Consider the following 17,638-nt stretch of genomic DNA (forward strand, 5'->3'; position numbering starts at 1 on the left):
GCGGATATTTTCAGTGCAAAAAGAGCAAGCAACGCGAATAAACTTATACTGTCTTATCTTAAAAGCAGTATAGATGAATGAATATCTATTGCAATGCAGAGAATGTTCAAAGCTAACAATAAGAGAAAAAAAGAAGCGATTGTTATGCCAATGCATCGCCAGATAGAAATATTATATATTTGGAAAGTCAAACGAGTTTTTTTCGTTCGTTACTTTCGCCTACTGGATTACTCTTTCCAATCGAATATGCAAAATGATTTTCACTAAATGTAAAAGCAAGACCGTCCTACCATTGATCTTATCGCGAAGCGCTCTTTATTTTTTATAAAATAAACGTTTTAAACGTTTGCGCAAAATGAAAATAATTTGTACAAAAATTCTGTAACAATTCTCTTTCCTTTCTTGATATGACTCGCTAAATTACGGTGAATTACGGTAATTTTAAATATTTATCTCATATTGAGTAATTTAAATGCATAGAAGAATGGAAAGAGATAAAAAAGCATTTGCAATCAAAATTATATGTAGTAAAAAATTGCTACTATGCATCATTTACGAGATAATCGATATCTTATTAAAATAGTAAATTGGATTCTAAGTAATTTTGAATGTGATTTGAAATGTCAAAGAGAGGTCGAAGAAGAAAACAAACATTGTTTTTTATAGAACATTTATTCGTTATATAACTCGTTTTATAATGTTTCTCATTACCCAGTAAGCAAGAAACATTTTGAAACATTTCAATAACATTGTAGCAATGTTATTACGCTGCTACAATGTTATTGAAATGTTCCAAAACGTTTCTTGCTTACTGGGTATTGACTGCAGCATTTCTATTGTAATGCCTTCAACAGCTCTAGTGATTTTACATCGTAAATGTTATTTTTCAACAAGATGGGGCACCATCACATAATACACATGCTGTAGCCAATTTTTTAAATAATAGATTCGCTAATTGTTGGATAGGTACTAATGGTCCTACAATGGTACACAATGGCCACCGAGATATGCGGATTTGACATCTTGCGATTTTTTTCTTTGGAAATATATTAAAGACATTATCTACGCAACTGTTCTTGAAAATGAAGAAGATTTACTGCCTAAAATCACTAGAGCTGTTGAAGGCATTACAGTAGAAATGTTGCAGTCAGCACTGAGAAACATATAATAAAACGCGTTGAATATTGTATTGAGAACGATAATCAAAATTTCGAGCAATTTATGGGTTAATAAATGTTCCGTAAAAAACATTGTTTGTTTTCTTCTCCGACCTATCTTTGACATTTCAAACTACATTCAAAATTACTTAAAATCCAATGTATTGCTTTGATACTTAAGATGTCGATTATCTTATAAACGATGCATAGTAGCAAATGCTCCCTACTATACAAATATGCAAAAAAATTATAGGTATCCATTTTAAAAAACTTATATTAGCCTACATAATTTGAAAAAGTCAAAAATTTTATGTGTACTTTATAGCTGACTCGGAGTCGTACAAATTTCTTTTATTAAACTTTCTTGCAATTTTAATTAAACTTTCTTCAATTAGTTGCGAGATATTTGCTTGGACATTTATGGACAGGCACCCTGTATATATATATATATATATATATATATATATACACATACATACATACATACATACATACATACATACATACATACATACATACATACATACACATATACATACATACATATATACATACATATGCATACATACATATATATACATATATGCACGCGCGCGCGCACACACACACACGCACACACCTTTTATATAAATATATATATATATATATATATATATATATATATATATATCTAATTGATGATTCAATATTTACAGGATATATATATATATATCCTGTAAATTATTGAATCGTCAATTAATCTGAAAAAGTCAAATTTATTGTGTCATGTGTTTTAAATAAATACACACGATATTTTTCATCATGCGCATGCAAGTATGGTTTTTTATGCTGTCCGAGAATTACGGCCAATTACGAAAAGCCATTTTCTGCGATATACAGCACTGGTCATAGATACAATTATCTGATCTATACAAATAGTAAGTAAGTAGGTATGTAAGTAGGTATGTAAGCTAAACACGAAAACACGAACTGTGATTTTCGTGCATTTGTAAACGAAACGTTAATCTTACCTGATATTAACTTTACGCATGAACGTATAATAAATATTGATCATCTATCTATTCCGTCATACTTGCTTATAATGTAAGTGCATAGATCGATAAACCGATTCGACAAAATATATTAAAAATCCATTCGACCCGTTCTCACTTTCACCTCACGTGTACGAAGAACCGATCTGGAGCACCGTGATCACGAAAAATCAATGGTAAGAAAGACACTGCGCGCACGCGAAGACGGGGAACGATCGTGGCGCAGAGCGGCACGGTATGATACCATCGCGTTGGCGAACAGCAACTGAAGAAGGAGAAATCTTTTAAATCAGCTATACACACACGAGAAGAAACGAGAATAAAGTGAGAAATGTCCCTTGATCGCATGAATAAAAGCGCTCTCAGTACGGTGGACGATTACTTTTACGTTAGGCATATATATCCGTTCTCGAAATTGTCCTCTGTAGTGTGCTTCCCTACTTTCATCTTCGATTTCAATTATCGTTCATATTGAGAAGTTTTTTTCTTTAGTGCATTTCTCTCTCCATCAATGACGAATGAGTTATACTTCACGCGTTCTCAATTCTTATAGATTAAAATTCCTAAGTAGGATATATAATATTATAATATAAGGATATCATGATTATCATGACCTTATTTGTCTCTTATAAGTTCATTTTTAAGTGACAAGTGAAATCATGATGACATTTTATATCATTTATGACTTAATTACTGCATATAATTGAAACTGTGTTCTATCTGGATTAGTTCGATAAAAATCGAGCCTTAGAAATATCCGAGCGCTGGGTGATGTTTTTCGGTTATTGAGAAATTAACGAATAACATCGATTGAGAAAGAGAAAAGATGAAAAGAATCGGTCAATTTTAACAACGCGATTGTATTTGCAAATTGCTATTTGCAATCGTCCTTTCATTAATGCTGGTATTATCGAAAAGTCGACATCTTTTAAGTCTAATATGTTCTTTTCTATATATAGAAAACCTTTTTTATAGGACAAAGTTTAAGTATCTCATAAAGAGTAATTTTGCAAAATTTGGTTTCAGTTTTTTTACTTAGAAAGTATAGATTTAATTTCTATAATAGAAGATACAAATAAAATACATAAAAATGCTGAAGGAAGAGAGAGAAAGAAATAAGATATAATGTTATATAATAAAAGCATGCAAAAAAATTTCTATTGCATCGATAACAATAAAAGAAGTTAATTAATTATTCACTTAAAATCTTGTTTCCTTTCACTGCAGAGCATTAACGTTAGCTACATACATACACGCCCTATATATGACATTTGCAGCGAAAGGACTGATAGAAGAGGAATGCAAAGCTTTAGAAAAAATGACAAAAAAAAAGAAAAATTCCGAAAAGGTTTCAATGTAGTACACACTTGGATTGCTTCGTGAGAAACAAAATGAAAGGTGCAGTAAAAGAATTAAAAGAAGTAAAAGAACAGAACGCTACAAGAGAGAACATTTTAAAAAGCACATTCCATATAACAATACGTCCAAATGACGTAGCGGTTGTCATACATGGACTTAGCATGTCATTCAAGATAACCAATAGACATCTTTTATATGTACGCAATGTACTGTTCAAGACGTCAAATAGGCATCGTTATTACGTCCAACTCTCAATGGTATAGAGAATTAATTCTAAAATATTCTTTCCTTATATATAAATTTTTTAGAAAAAGAGAAGGACATTAAACAGTAGTGATAGGCAATAGTTTGATTAGCAACATATTTTTTATCTTAAATATCGATACCCCAACAGTTTAAAATATTGCAGCAATCTGCAGTAATATTTTAATAGTACGCAATATTATAAAAATTGCAGCAATATTGTTGCAATATTGAAATTTTAATATCTTATTGGGAATATTATGTAATATTGTAATATTTTGTAAGAAATATTGCAATATATTGCTACGATATTATAATTTAACATGTAAGTATACGACCCTGTTTCGAGATGGACGCGCTTTTCGTAAAAAGAAAATGCATTCAAGAGTCCTAATGAACTTCAAAGGCGGTTTGTAATTAACATTTTCATAAAAAATCGTTTTTTTCTTTTTGCGTAACAATATTTGTATCGATACACATATCATACGATGGGTTAGAAAAATTGCAACACTTTTTTTCGATAGGCTTTGCAATACAGTCTGCTCACCGGAGCGATTCGTACTTGGATTTAATCATTTACATTCAACCGCTCTATGAGCAAGACTGAATTCTGAAAAAAAGTGCAATCTTTTTGTGATCCACTGTCATTAGTATAAATAAAAATCCAGTATTTATGCATTGATATTGATAATATCGATACTTTTACTTTGATATTCGATATTAAAATAATATTCAGCATATTAAAATATTCAGCAAAACATAACTGTAATATAACTTAGAGAGCACGTAGAAAAAAACAATATTACATTTCATGATTATGAATACGATATGTAAATATCGCATAACTTCGAGGGTGCTTTAGAAAAATAAAATTATATTTTTTCGTTATGTTATATAATTATAACAATTATTTAAAAATGTAATCTAACACATACACCCCGAAATAATACATGAAAATATTATGCACTTCGTATTTAAAATTTAAAAATTATAAATTTTTTGTTCTTTGTAATTTAAATAATAACATTCATTATCAATCTTAGTATTTAAAATACAAAATACAAAATATTTTCAATCATTCGTTATTAATATTAGGTGTACAAATTAATTCTCGGCCCCTATCTTTCAGCGACCTCAGAATTAAGTTGAACTTTCTCTGCCCCCTCTATAGTCATTTTGAAGTACCATCTTTTAGCTTTAAATAAGATACAATACTTGATCTTCCTATGAACATAACTTGAAATATTAGCAGTAAACATGATGTCGTTTAAAAAGTAACATTTGAGGTACTGTCTTCTTTTCGCATTTCAACTTAAAAAAAAAACGCTACTGAGGCGAAAGAAATGATTTCTTCTGGTTTGAGCGAGAATGCTGTATCATACAGCACGTGTAAAAAATGGTTCCAAGTTTCGAGAGGGAAATTTCGACTTTGAGGATCGTGAACGCCTTGGTTAATCAAAAAAAGTGAAAGAGGAGTTGGAGAACATTTTGGACGAGAATTCTTGCCAAACTCAATCGGAACTTACAAATGCACTTGGAATAACAGCAAGATGTTTCCTATTGCCTAAAACAGCTGGGGAGGATTCGCAAGGAATGTTGATGGGTCTCTCATAAGCTCACTCTCGAAAACAAAAGCAGGCGCCACGATACTATTCTCTCCTTGCTTTCTAGGTTCAAAAAAAGGACCTTTTGCACAAAATTGTTACTTGCTATGAAAAGTGGATATTATACAATATCCTAAGAGACAAAAATCATTGGTCCAGCCAGATGAGCCGTCAACAAGCATCGCAAAACCGAACATTCATACAAAAAAGATGTTGCTATGCATTTGATGGGATCAGAAGGGCGTGATCCACTATGAGTTGCTCCGACAAGGTCAGATCGTGACTGCTGAGCTTTATCAACAGCAATTAATTCGTGTAAATGACACCCTGGAAGAAAAAAGGTCATTTACTGACAATGGAAGAAGAAAGGTGATACTGCTGCAGGATAATGTTCGACTCCATACAGCAAAACATATTCTGGAAACCATCTCCAATTTAGGCTGGGAAATTCTTCCTCATAGGCGTAGATCTCCAGATTTAGAATTATCACTTATTTCGAGCCCTACAACCTAACTGATTCTCGATTCAAGTCAGTTGAAGAGATCGAAAAAAGTTTCGATGAATTCATTAATTCAAAGCCACTATCATTTTTCCGATCTGGAATCCGGCAATTTCCTGAGAAATGGAAAGAATGTATAAACAGCCAGGGAGATTACTTTGAAGATTGAGTTCGTATTCATGTTTTTATAAATAAATGTCAAAGTTAGTCAAAAAAGGCCGAAAATTAATTTGTACACCTAATACTAAAATACAAAATACTTTTATATGCTCCCATGAAATACAATATACCGATTATTTCCTCCATTGAAATGCAAAATACATTTGTCTTACAAATGTTTTTCAAATAAAAGTATTTCAAATATAGCCAGTCCTACCTATACAGGGTGTCCCATTTTAAAGAACCCACTAAAACATCTCAGAAACACTGCGTTAAATCGAAAAATGTTTCAGACAAAAATTTTTTATGCAAAAATTAATTTGTAATGCAAAAATGAAAATAAGAGGAACAATCTCCAATGGCCTTGATCTTGATAAATAGGATAAAATCACTAGATATTAGTCATTAGACACTATTTCCGGATCACATTTTATATTTAAATAATTATAGTATTTTTCATTAAATGGTACATATTATAAAATTTTTTAACATTTGTTTTATCTTTTTCAAGTGTCAATTGAATTTGATTATTAGAAAGAGCGCTTTGAAGAAGAAACACATTTTATTGATGTCGTTAACTAATTAAATATGCGAAGTTAATTAATATATGTATTTTTAAAAATTAATTCGAGGTTAACACACGCTCTCAAGACATAGTTATAATCACATCGCGTTATAATGGATCATCGTTATGCTGAGTGCAATTTGAATTGTTGTTGGTTATCCAGCTAAGTACAGACGATAATAAAGTCCTTAATTTTGGACTAACGATGATCCACAGCATTCGCCTATTGTTTTACAACGTATCAATTCGACTCCGATAATTTCATTTTGTTATACCTAATCTTATGGCCGAAACGTCAGTAATTGATGATTGACATATATTATTTTTTATTACACACGTATAATTGTGTCAGTTCTCATTAGCTTTAACATTCCTTTATTGATTTAAGCTTCGGAGTTTTTTTAATTTTAAGTATTAACATATGTATCTTTAAAAATTTATTCAAAGTGTAATATCATAAGAATTATCTTTTATAGTAAATAACTTACAAGAGAAGTTTTATAACTCTCCAGAATCGATTTGATTGTCCATGAAATATGTTATTAAACACGAAAACTTAAGAGACATATATTTTTTTATACGTGCCCTAACTCATTTAAGGATAGAAACATTCCTTTGAAAAAAAAAACGGTATTTTTCTTTCGAGACGAATATCATCTGAAGTATAATATAAAAGAAAAAAATTTTTTTAAACAAAAGTTGTACAGTTTCAAGAGTACTTTAAAATTATAAAGAAAAAAACTTTTTTATTTTTTTGTTTAACAAAATACCTCCACTGCCCATAATTTTCTTAAATTTTCAATTTTTTTAATCAAATTAAAGATTATTTTTTTACAAATTCAACCATGTGTAAAGTTACATTACGACATATCATTTTCGAGAATTAATTATTGACGCTTCCGTATATACGTTAACCATGCTCATATGCATAAGTAATTGTCGTCAAAACAATACAATATATAAATCAACAAATAAGGAAATTGACATGATTGATATTTGTAACATTACAAATTATAAATAATGTTAAGAATTATAATTTTTATAATAATTCCTATACGCGCGGTTATTGGTATATTACAAATATGTTGACACTTCTACTCCGAATGAATATTTGAATAATATTTTGACTGTTTTTAACTCCTTACATACACGATTGCAATTTATCATGTAAGTTAGCAATATCAATTCCATTAATTTTTTAGATATAACTTTAATTGTAGGCAACAATAACAATATTTTTGACCAATATCGTAAACCAACATTCTCAGCTAAATTTTTAAATTTTCAGTCTAACTATCCGGTTTGTCACAAAAGAGGAATAATATATGGTATGATTGATAGAATAGTTCTTTTGTCCTATCCATGTCACCATCGAAAAAATTTATTGGAGTCTGTTCATATTTTATTAGATAATGGTTACCTCCTTCTTTTTTCATTTTTTCAATTATTAGGACGAGATTGAAATTTCATTGTTATAATTCTAAAAATCCTATCACTAAAAAAATGGAATAAAAAAATTGAGTAAAAAATTTAATGTTAAGGACAAATATTTTAATCCCTTATATAAGAATTTCCGAAAGTTTCCTTCCAATAGCGTCAACTATAAAATCAGCCTTTATGATTCTCAATATCTTGCAGAAATTTATTAGAGCGAGTAAAGATGTTTTGTATCCTTTATCACAGTAGGCTGTGGTATACAAAATTTTATGTCTAGATTGTGAGTTACGTTAGTCAAATGAAAAGACGGTTGTATACAAAAGTGCAGGAGCACTCTTCTGATATTAACAAAAAAACAGGATCTCCTTCCGTCATTTCAGACCATCGCATTAAGTTTAATCAATTTTGATTGGAAAGATGTGAAAATATTAGATATTGAACCATCTTATAATAAGAAGTTAATACCTGATATAGTGCATATAAAAAAACAATATCAAGGTTTAAATAGATAAACCGATATCGAATCTCTATCCGACAATTTCAATATTCCAGTCTCTATTCCCTTTCTAATGTCTTTTAGATATTACTTAGAATGATCTTAAAAACGCAGTCGCAACATTTCTGCACTCTCAAACTGACAACGACTCTAAATATTGTTTAAAACATAATTCGCAAATGATTATAAATAAAAAATTTTTTACAAAACCAATCGCAAGCTATCAAAAATTTTATACATAAACAATACATATACAAAAACTGTTAATTTTATTTATGCATTTTACTACCGTTTTATTATTAGACACACACTTGTTATTTGTATATCCGTATCATCATAATGGAAATTGTCTGAATTGAGAAATTTTGATAGCTTACGACTGGTTTTTTGTAAAAAATTTTTTATTTATACAATCATTTGTAAATTAGACAATATTTATATTATGTTTTAGACAATATTTAGAATTGGTCATTGTCAGTTTGAGAGTGCAGAACCGTTGCAGACTGCGTTTTTAAGATCATTCTATAAGAGAGCTGTTGGATGACCACCATGCGCTGTAACGTATCTACATTTTGTCTAAATTTTCATCTATTTCTTCACGTTTATATTAATTAATGTTCACAACCATTCATAACAAAATTGTACATATACGATGATGAATTTATATTTTATTATTTTTACCTTTTAAATCAGCATATTAGCAAGTTATTGTTTTTCAAATGAGCCGTTGATTTCAAATTTAATTTAAACATTGAAAATAACCAAATAGGGGTCAAAACATTTGTATAATAAATTTATGTTTTTGTAGTTGAACTAGCATTAAGATTTAACTTGGCTTGTAGCCCTCGTTTTATTTTTAATAATAATTTTTATTATTTCTCCTTAAAGTGAGTAAAACTTTTTTATTTATCTCTGTACATTACTTCTTTATAATATCTTAAGATTATTCTTTTAAAGTTATTTTCAGTTTTACTTTAATATCTTATTTAGTATTAAGTACGTCTTATTAAGTACGTTTAGAAATTATTATATAAACTTGTCGTTTATATAATAATTTCTAAACATACTTAATAATAAAATAATTTCTAAATGTTTATACACAATAAATTTATATTTTGTATCGTTTTCTCATTATATTCATTACAATAATTATGCTTGATGAAAAAATGTTTTGAAAATAATGGCTTTTTACACCATGAACATTTTATACAGCTATATTACTGCTTCCTTCGATACCACATGTTGTTGAATATTTGTCGAAACTAAATTCCAGTGGATTTTCAAATTCTTCTGGTCTTTCGTTTGTATAATCACTTTTAAATCATGAATATTTAAATAAGTGATATCGCGGGGATGACAATTGATTATGTATCAAAAATTGTAATTTTATTATATCATTTTATTTATGTAAATTTATATTATAGTAATCCTTTCCAATAGTAAAACAATATCTGAAATTTTTTAGCAAAATTTTTCCAAATTCTAAATCCGTAAACATCTAATGTATTTTCCCTGTAGTGTCTTTCGGTATAATCATAGTAGTAATATGTTTTCTGCAGGTATTAAATCTGAAATAATATTGGGATAATGTCCAGTCCATGAATCTAAGAAAAACTATTAGGACCAATGTTTGGAAAATAAGCTTCTTCTAACCACATTTTAAAATGGTCTGTAAGAAATATATATGTTAAATTAATAACTATTTTAGGAAAGCAACGAACACACACCGAGTTACTATTCGGGGCGCACACATGTAAATCTCTTCCTCCAATTCGCTATTCAAATAAGTGGTTTTGACATCGAATTGATAAACTTTTAAATCATTGACTGCGGCAACTGACAAAAGCGTTTAAACAGAATCATATCGCACGACTGAAGAGAAATTTTGTTAAAATCTATACTGGCTTTCTGCGAGAAGCCTTGAGCGCATAGACGTGCCTTATAACGCGCGACTTTGCCTGACGACGTTGTCTTTATTTTAAAGATCTACTTATATCCTATGGCTTCGATCGCGAGGTAAGGTCGTTATCTCCCACATTTTATTCTGATCATAAGCCACTTTCGTGAATGGCTTGGGTCTATTTTTTCTATTCTTCCCCGGTCATGGCTTTATTACATGTTTTTAGCTCGACGTACGAGACAAAATAAGTTTCGTATCGGCATGGCGCACGCAATAAACTGCGATCTCTTAGGTTCAGTCGCGAATTGATATTTGATTGGACTTCATATTACGCGTTTTCGCCTTGGCTAGTTTCGCATTGAACTCAGTGGTTCGTTTGAGTGGATCATCGCCGCTTGATATATTTTTCTCGCTTACGAAAAGACAGGCTTACAGCCGGGCGTATAAATTTTGTATTCGTTCAAATTGATATCTCGTGAGATAGTTACCTTATCTATCTCCGGATCTAACAAACGATAGTTTTTTTAATCTCCTTGGTAGTCGACAAAAATAAGCTTTTTCGATTTCGAATCCCATTTTTTTCTTTGCTGACTCGGAATATGAATATACGCTTTACACCCGAAAACTCTTGCGTATGAAAGATTTGATTTCTTGCCCACTTATGGCGTCGCTAACTGCTTTGACCGAGACGATGGGGTTGTGTTCAAAGATAAATGGTTATGTTAACAACTTCAGCCCAAAGACAAACAGATAGCTTTTTCGCTAGTAACATTGTTCTTACACTCTTTACGATAGTATGCATATCACGCTCTGAAGCACCGTTTTGTTCGAGAGTATACGGCGCGAAGAATTCTAATTGAATACTAACTTCAGACTTCAAATAGTCGCGGACACGATAATTCGTGTATTCATGATACTCTGTATCATTATCGGAGCGTATCGTTTGGATTCTCCGACCAAACTTCTTAATGACTAAGCTTCATATTCCTTGAGTACGTCAAACACGTCATCTTTATGTCGTAGAAAATACATGTAACGAAAACCAGTACAATCATCCTTGAATAGGATAAAATATTTCGCGCCTGCTATGGACGAATTTTGCATCGGACCGCATAAGTCGGTATGAATAAATTGACCGAGCTTTTGTTTTCCTTAAATTTTTGCTTTTGAATGCGGGACGATATTGTTTGCCGAATTAACAATCTTCACAGAAAAAATTAAGCATTTCGGAAGTACTTATGCCCTTAATTAAATTGTTTTCAATTGCTGCTTGTAAATATTTATGATTGACGTGTCTGAGATAATCATGTCAAAATTTTAAGTCGCCTTCTGAAACAATATTAGCTTCATATTTTGCAGTTACAAATGCTAGTCTAAATAAATTATGGCATCGATTGAAAACAAATTTTTATGTAGCTGGAACATATAATACATTCTCTAATCTGCGATCTCTCCAGTCGCCATTTACTAATTTTTTTTATAAGAATCGCGTCACGGCCTTTGACCTCGAGAACTGAATTATCAGTTCACCGAAGCTAACATTCACGTTATCGCCTCCGCGAACCATTTTCCAAAACTCATATGCTGCAAAGCACGCGTCGTCTACGCACACATGATCAGTCATAGAGATGTCGTTACTAACAACGAATGCGTCGAGATCTGCAGCGCCGTTCTCGCGCTTATCGTTCGCGTCGCATTTTTCGCGCCCATCGCTCGCGTTGCGCTTCTTCTCATCCTTTATTTTTTATCATTATCTCTTTTTACAATTACGGGAATGACCTTTATTATGACAATAATAACACTCATAATTTTTGTACTTCTCGCGCTCAGTGTCTCTTTCTTGAGATTGGCGGGTTTTTCCCTTTCTTGAGATTTCCTGGCGTTGTTTCATACTGACAGTCACTAATGCACACGCTGTCTCGTCGGCTGCATCTCCTCCTTGATAAGTCTCTGCGTTAGGTTAGGTTAGAGATTGTTTGATTGGCTATTTCCACGCTAGGCAGTTATAAAGGCGTTGTATTTCGCTGATAGAAATCCAAAAATTTTCGCCATTATTGTAATGTCAGAGACCTCTTCGCCGATATCTTTGAATTGTCTCGTCATGTTTTCCACCTTGGGGATGTATTGCGAAACTGAATCCGCCCGTTTTCGTGCGATATTCATAAAATCTTGTAAGCAGTAACTTGCTTATTGCGCTAGTTTGTTGATGGATTGCCGATAGCCTCGTTCCAGTAGCATTGTCACATGTAATTAAGTATTCCAGTTGCAAGTAGTGTCATCACAAATGACAAAAGCGCCATTGCCTGGGCGTTCTTCAATAACCAGGCGATTTGTTCTTGTTCTGCTCCGATTTTACCTTGATCCCATATACTATAATATATCGAACAAATCATTTGCTATGAGAATTGCTTTCATTTGAAATTTCCAGAAATGGAATCCTGGAAATTTTGTCCATCGAACTTCGTTTTTTGCATCTAATGAATCCATCATTGTTCCTTCATTTCAGTCTATTTCGGTAACTTTTGACGATCTGAACAGGATCACGATACTCGTGTCGAGAGAATGACGACCTGATACATATGCACAAATTCTCACAGAGTAATCAAGTGACAGGAAAATTGACATGCACCTCGAACCGAAGGAAAAAAAAAGGAGTCACACAAGGAAAAATGATGATGCACATTACCTACGGATTCTGACGTGTCTTTCGAGGAATTCTTATTCATTCGACAAACTCATGCTTGTGGTTAAGTGAAGAAACACGCTGAATTGCACAAAAAAAGTTTATTAACATTACACTGTACGTGCCGAACGGGGTAAGCGAAGGCAACGAACTAACTTATACACAGAGAATGGAGATTTAAAAGAATATTAGCCATATGATTAGACAATCCACAAAAGTGTAAAATAAACGGTAGGACAAAAATATAAGATATCAACTGATTGAAACTCGACAGAATATAATGAGTAAACGATACAAAATATAAATTTATTGTATAAACATTTAGAAATTATTTCATTTAAGTACGTTTAGAAATCATTACGTAACAATAAATAAATAAACAAATAAATAAGATACTAAAGCGTAAAACTGAAAACAACTTTAAGAGAATAATCTTAAGATATTATAAGGAAGTAATGTACAGAAATGAATAAAAAAGTTTTATTCATTTTAAACAGAAATAAAAATTATTATAACATTATTTCTAATTTGTAATGTTACAAATATCAATTATATCAAATTCCTTATTCGTTGAATTGTATTTTATTGTTCTGATGACAATTACATATGGATAACGTATATACAGAAGCGTTAATAATTAATTCTCAAAAATGATATATTGTAATGTAACTTTATTACACATGGTTGAATTTGTAAAAAAATAATCTTTAATTTGATAAAAAAAATTGAAAATTTAAGAAAATTATGGGCAGTGAAGGTATTTTGTTAAACAAAAAAATAAAAAACTTTTTTTCTTTATAATTTTAAAGTACTCTTGAAACTGTACAACTTTTGTTTAAAAAAATTTTTTTCTTTTATATTATACTTCCGACGATATTCGTCTCGAAAGAAAAATACCGTTTTTTTTTTCAAAGGAATGTTTCTATCCTTAAATGAGTTAGGGCACGTATAAAAAAATACATGTCTCTTAAGTTTTCGTGTTTAATAACATATTTCATGGACAATCAAATCGATTCTGGAGAATTGTAAAACTTCTCTTGTAAGTTATTTACTATAAAAGACAGTTCTTATGATATTACACTTTGAATAAATTTTTAAAGATACATATGTTAATACTTAAAATTGAAAAAACTCTGAAGCTTAAATTAATAAAGGAGTGTTAAAGCTAATGAGAACTGACACAATTATACGTGTATAATAAAAAATAATATATGTCAATCATCAATTACTGACGTTTCGGCCATAAGATTAGGTATAACAAAATGAAATTATCGGAGTCGAATTGATACGTTGTAAAACAATAGGCGAATGCTGTCAGTGGATCATCGTTAGTCCAAAATTGAGGACTTTATTATCGTCTGTACTTAGCTGGATAACCAACAAGAATTCAAATTGCACTCAGCATAACGATGATCCATTATAACGCGATGTGATTATAACTACAGGGTGGGCCATCTATTGGTACGTTTTTAAAAATGCGATCAAATGAGCATACATTGATATTTTTTATTAATTTTTTTTTTGTTGTGAAGCTAAAAGTATCCGCGTCAAGAATGAAAAACGATTTCGTTCATGTGGCTCCCTCTACTGGCCTTACAGTATGCCATTCGGTCACCCCAATTATTAATGACATTTTGGACTACCTCGGCGCCAATTTCACTCAAAACAGTCGTAATATAATGTCATCCACTAACATCCCTTTCTCACGAACTTTCCTCACCAATTTGCGTATAGCTCCTTCGGTGGGTGCTCTATCACGACCCATATTTCTTTTCAAAATTCGTACAGTTTCGGCGACACAGCACTGACTTTGAAAATAAGTTTTTAAAATTTCAAAACGCTCTTCAAGAGAAAACATGTTGTTTCGTGCCGCGGACGGTATGACTAATAAACTGTCAAAATTTCGGGTCTGTAGCTCGTTCGGTGTTGCCATACGACGAAATTCAAAAACGTACTAATAGATGGCCCACCCTGTATGTCTTGAGAGCGTGTGTTAACCTCGAATTAATTTTTAAAAATACATATATTAATTAACTTCGCATATTTAATTAGTTAACGACATCAATAAAATGTGTTTCTTCTTCAAAGCGCTCTTCCTAATAACCAAATTCAATTGACACTTGAAAAAGGTAAAACAAATGTTAAAAAATTTTATAATATGTACCATTTAATGAAAAATACTATAATTATTTAAATATAAAATGTGATCCGGAAATAGTGTCTAATGACTAATATCTAGTGATTTTATCCTATTTATCAAGATCAAGGCCATTGGAGATTGTTCCTCTTATTTTCATTTTTGCATTACAAATTAATTTTTGCATAAAAAATTTTTGTCTGAAACATTTTTCGATTTAACGCAGTGTTTCTGAGATGTTTTAGTGGGTTCTTTAAAATGGGACACCCTGTATAGGTAGGACTGGCTATATTTGAAATACTTTTATTTGAAAAACATTTGTAAGACAAATGTATTTTGCATTTCAATGGAGGAAATAATCGGTATATTGTATTTCATGGGAGCATATAAAAGTATTTTGTATTTTAGTATTAGGTGTACAAATTAATTTTCGGCCTTTTTTGACTAACTTTGACATTTATTTATAAAAACATGAATACAAACTCAATCTTCAAAATAATCTCCCTGGCTGTTTATACATTCTTTCCATTTCTCAGGAAATTGCCGGATTCCAGATCGGAAAAATGATGGTGGCTTTGAATTAATGAATTCATCGAAACTTTTTTCGATCTCTTCAACTGACTTGAATCGAGAATCAGTTAGGTTGTAGGGCTCGAAATAAGTGATTCTAAATCTGGAGATCTACGCCTATGAGGAAGAATTTCCCAGCCTAAATTGGAGATGGTTTCCAGAATATGTTTTGCTGTATGGAGCCGAACATTATCCTGCAGCAGTATCACCTTTCTTCTTCCATTGTCAGTAAATGACCTTTTTTCTTCAAGGGTGTCATTTACACGAATTAATTGCTGTTGATAAAGCTCAGCAGTCACGATCTGACCTTGTCGGAGCAACTCATAGTGGATCACGCCCTTCTGATCCCATCAAATGCATAGCAACATCTTTTTTGTAAAAAAATAATCTTTAATTTGGTAAAAAAAAAATTGAAAATTTAAGAAAATTATGAGCGGTGGAGGTATTTTATTAAACAAAAAAAAATTTTTTTCTTTATAATTTTAAATTACTCTTTAAAGAACTATAAAACTTTTGTTTAAAAAATTTTTTTCTATCTTTTATATTTCCGATAATATTTGCCTCGAGAGAAAAATTTTTTTTTCAAAGAGGTATTTTACCCCTTAAACATGAGTTAGGACACGTATAAAAAGATACGTGTCTTTTAGATCTTCTTGTTTAAAAACATATTTTATGGAGAATTGAATTGGTTCGTGACAGTTGTAAAACTTCTCTTGTTAAATATAGATTTCATGAACGTTATGTACAGTTGAGATTAAATATGTTCGCGGGTTTAATCACTATGTTATAATGATACTTTTATTGCTTAAATTTATTATAAAAATATTCAAAAACAAGTTTTACAAATAATACCATTCCAAAAAGATTTAAGTAGGAATAACCGGCACTAACTCAGGTCCTCTGGGGGGAACGCAGGGCACGGAGAGTACTTGTAGACGCAGGGGGGAAGTCGCGAGGTACTCGTAGATACCGGAGTGATGGCAGCGCGGTAAAGGACCCCGGTCGACGGCATCGCTGTTTTTTATAAACAGTGATAACCAGTTCTACGTTTATGTAAACATAGGATTCCAGCCGATGAATTATATAAACATAATATGCGTGACGACGTTTTGCTATGCGTTCCATATTTTTCACCGCCGCAGCCCGCCGTCGTCATGCATATTATGTTTATGTCATTCATCAGTCGGAATTCTATGTTTACATAAACATAGCAAAAATGCATCGATAACAAAGGCTTGCATACACTTAGGCTTACTACGTGTATACTTACTATCTCTCTTCCTCTTATGTGTCATCATCTTTTCCGCTGCGTTGTCGCTCTCATTGAATCTTCTTGTCGCATGCAAAAATATTTTATCATTAGTTTTTTTATTTAATGATTTAAATAGAAAGAAAGCTTAATACGGTCACAACCGCCTGCAATACCATGAAAATGCTGGCAGCGCGCGTAATATGAGCGCTGCGATAATAAGAAAGAAGTGAATAATGTCATACACTCAGATATATAGTTTAAATATGCGTTTATTTTTATATTGTATATAACGTAATTATACAATATACAGGGTGTCTCAGATCACCCGTCCATCTTTTTTTATCTTCGCAGGATAAGATTCAATCAAAAATATGTTCAGACCAAAATCGTGAGGTTTAAACCTACTTACTAATCATATCAGTTTGACTTTGGATGGCTTTGCCAAGGTCAGATCAAGGTCACATCGATTTTTTTAAATGAAACATCCTACTTTTTATTCTAGAATCTAATAGTCGATATCAAGAGCGTTCCGAAATCCTATAATAA

At 31.4% G+C, this 17,638-nt stretch overlaps 1 protein-coding gene across 1 annotated transcript in view; it reads right to left on the bottom strand.

Moving 5' to 3' along the window:
- Nucleotides 1-3,535, bottom strand: part of spz3 (Spaetzle domain-containing protein 3) — a 279,567-nt gene extending 276,032 nt beyond the window's left edge. Inside the window, exon 1 of the mRNA XM_087407075.1 lies at nucleotides 2,168-3,535. The gene's annotated coding sequence lies outside the window, so the exon portion shown is untranslated. The remainder of the gene's footprint in view (nucleotides 1-2,167) is intronic.
- Nucleotides 3,536-17,638: the final 14,103 nt, after the last annotated feature.

This window comes from Acromyrmex echinatior, chromosome 6 (assembly GCF_024713525.1).
Source record: "Acromyrmex echinatior isolate Ae372 chromosome 6, ASM2471352v2, whole genome shotgun sequence".
NCBI lineage: Eukaryota > Metazoa > Arthropoda > Insecta > Hymenoptera > Formicidae > Acromyrmex > Acromyrmex echinatior.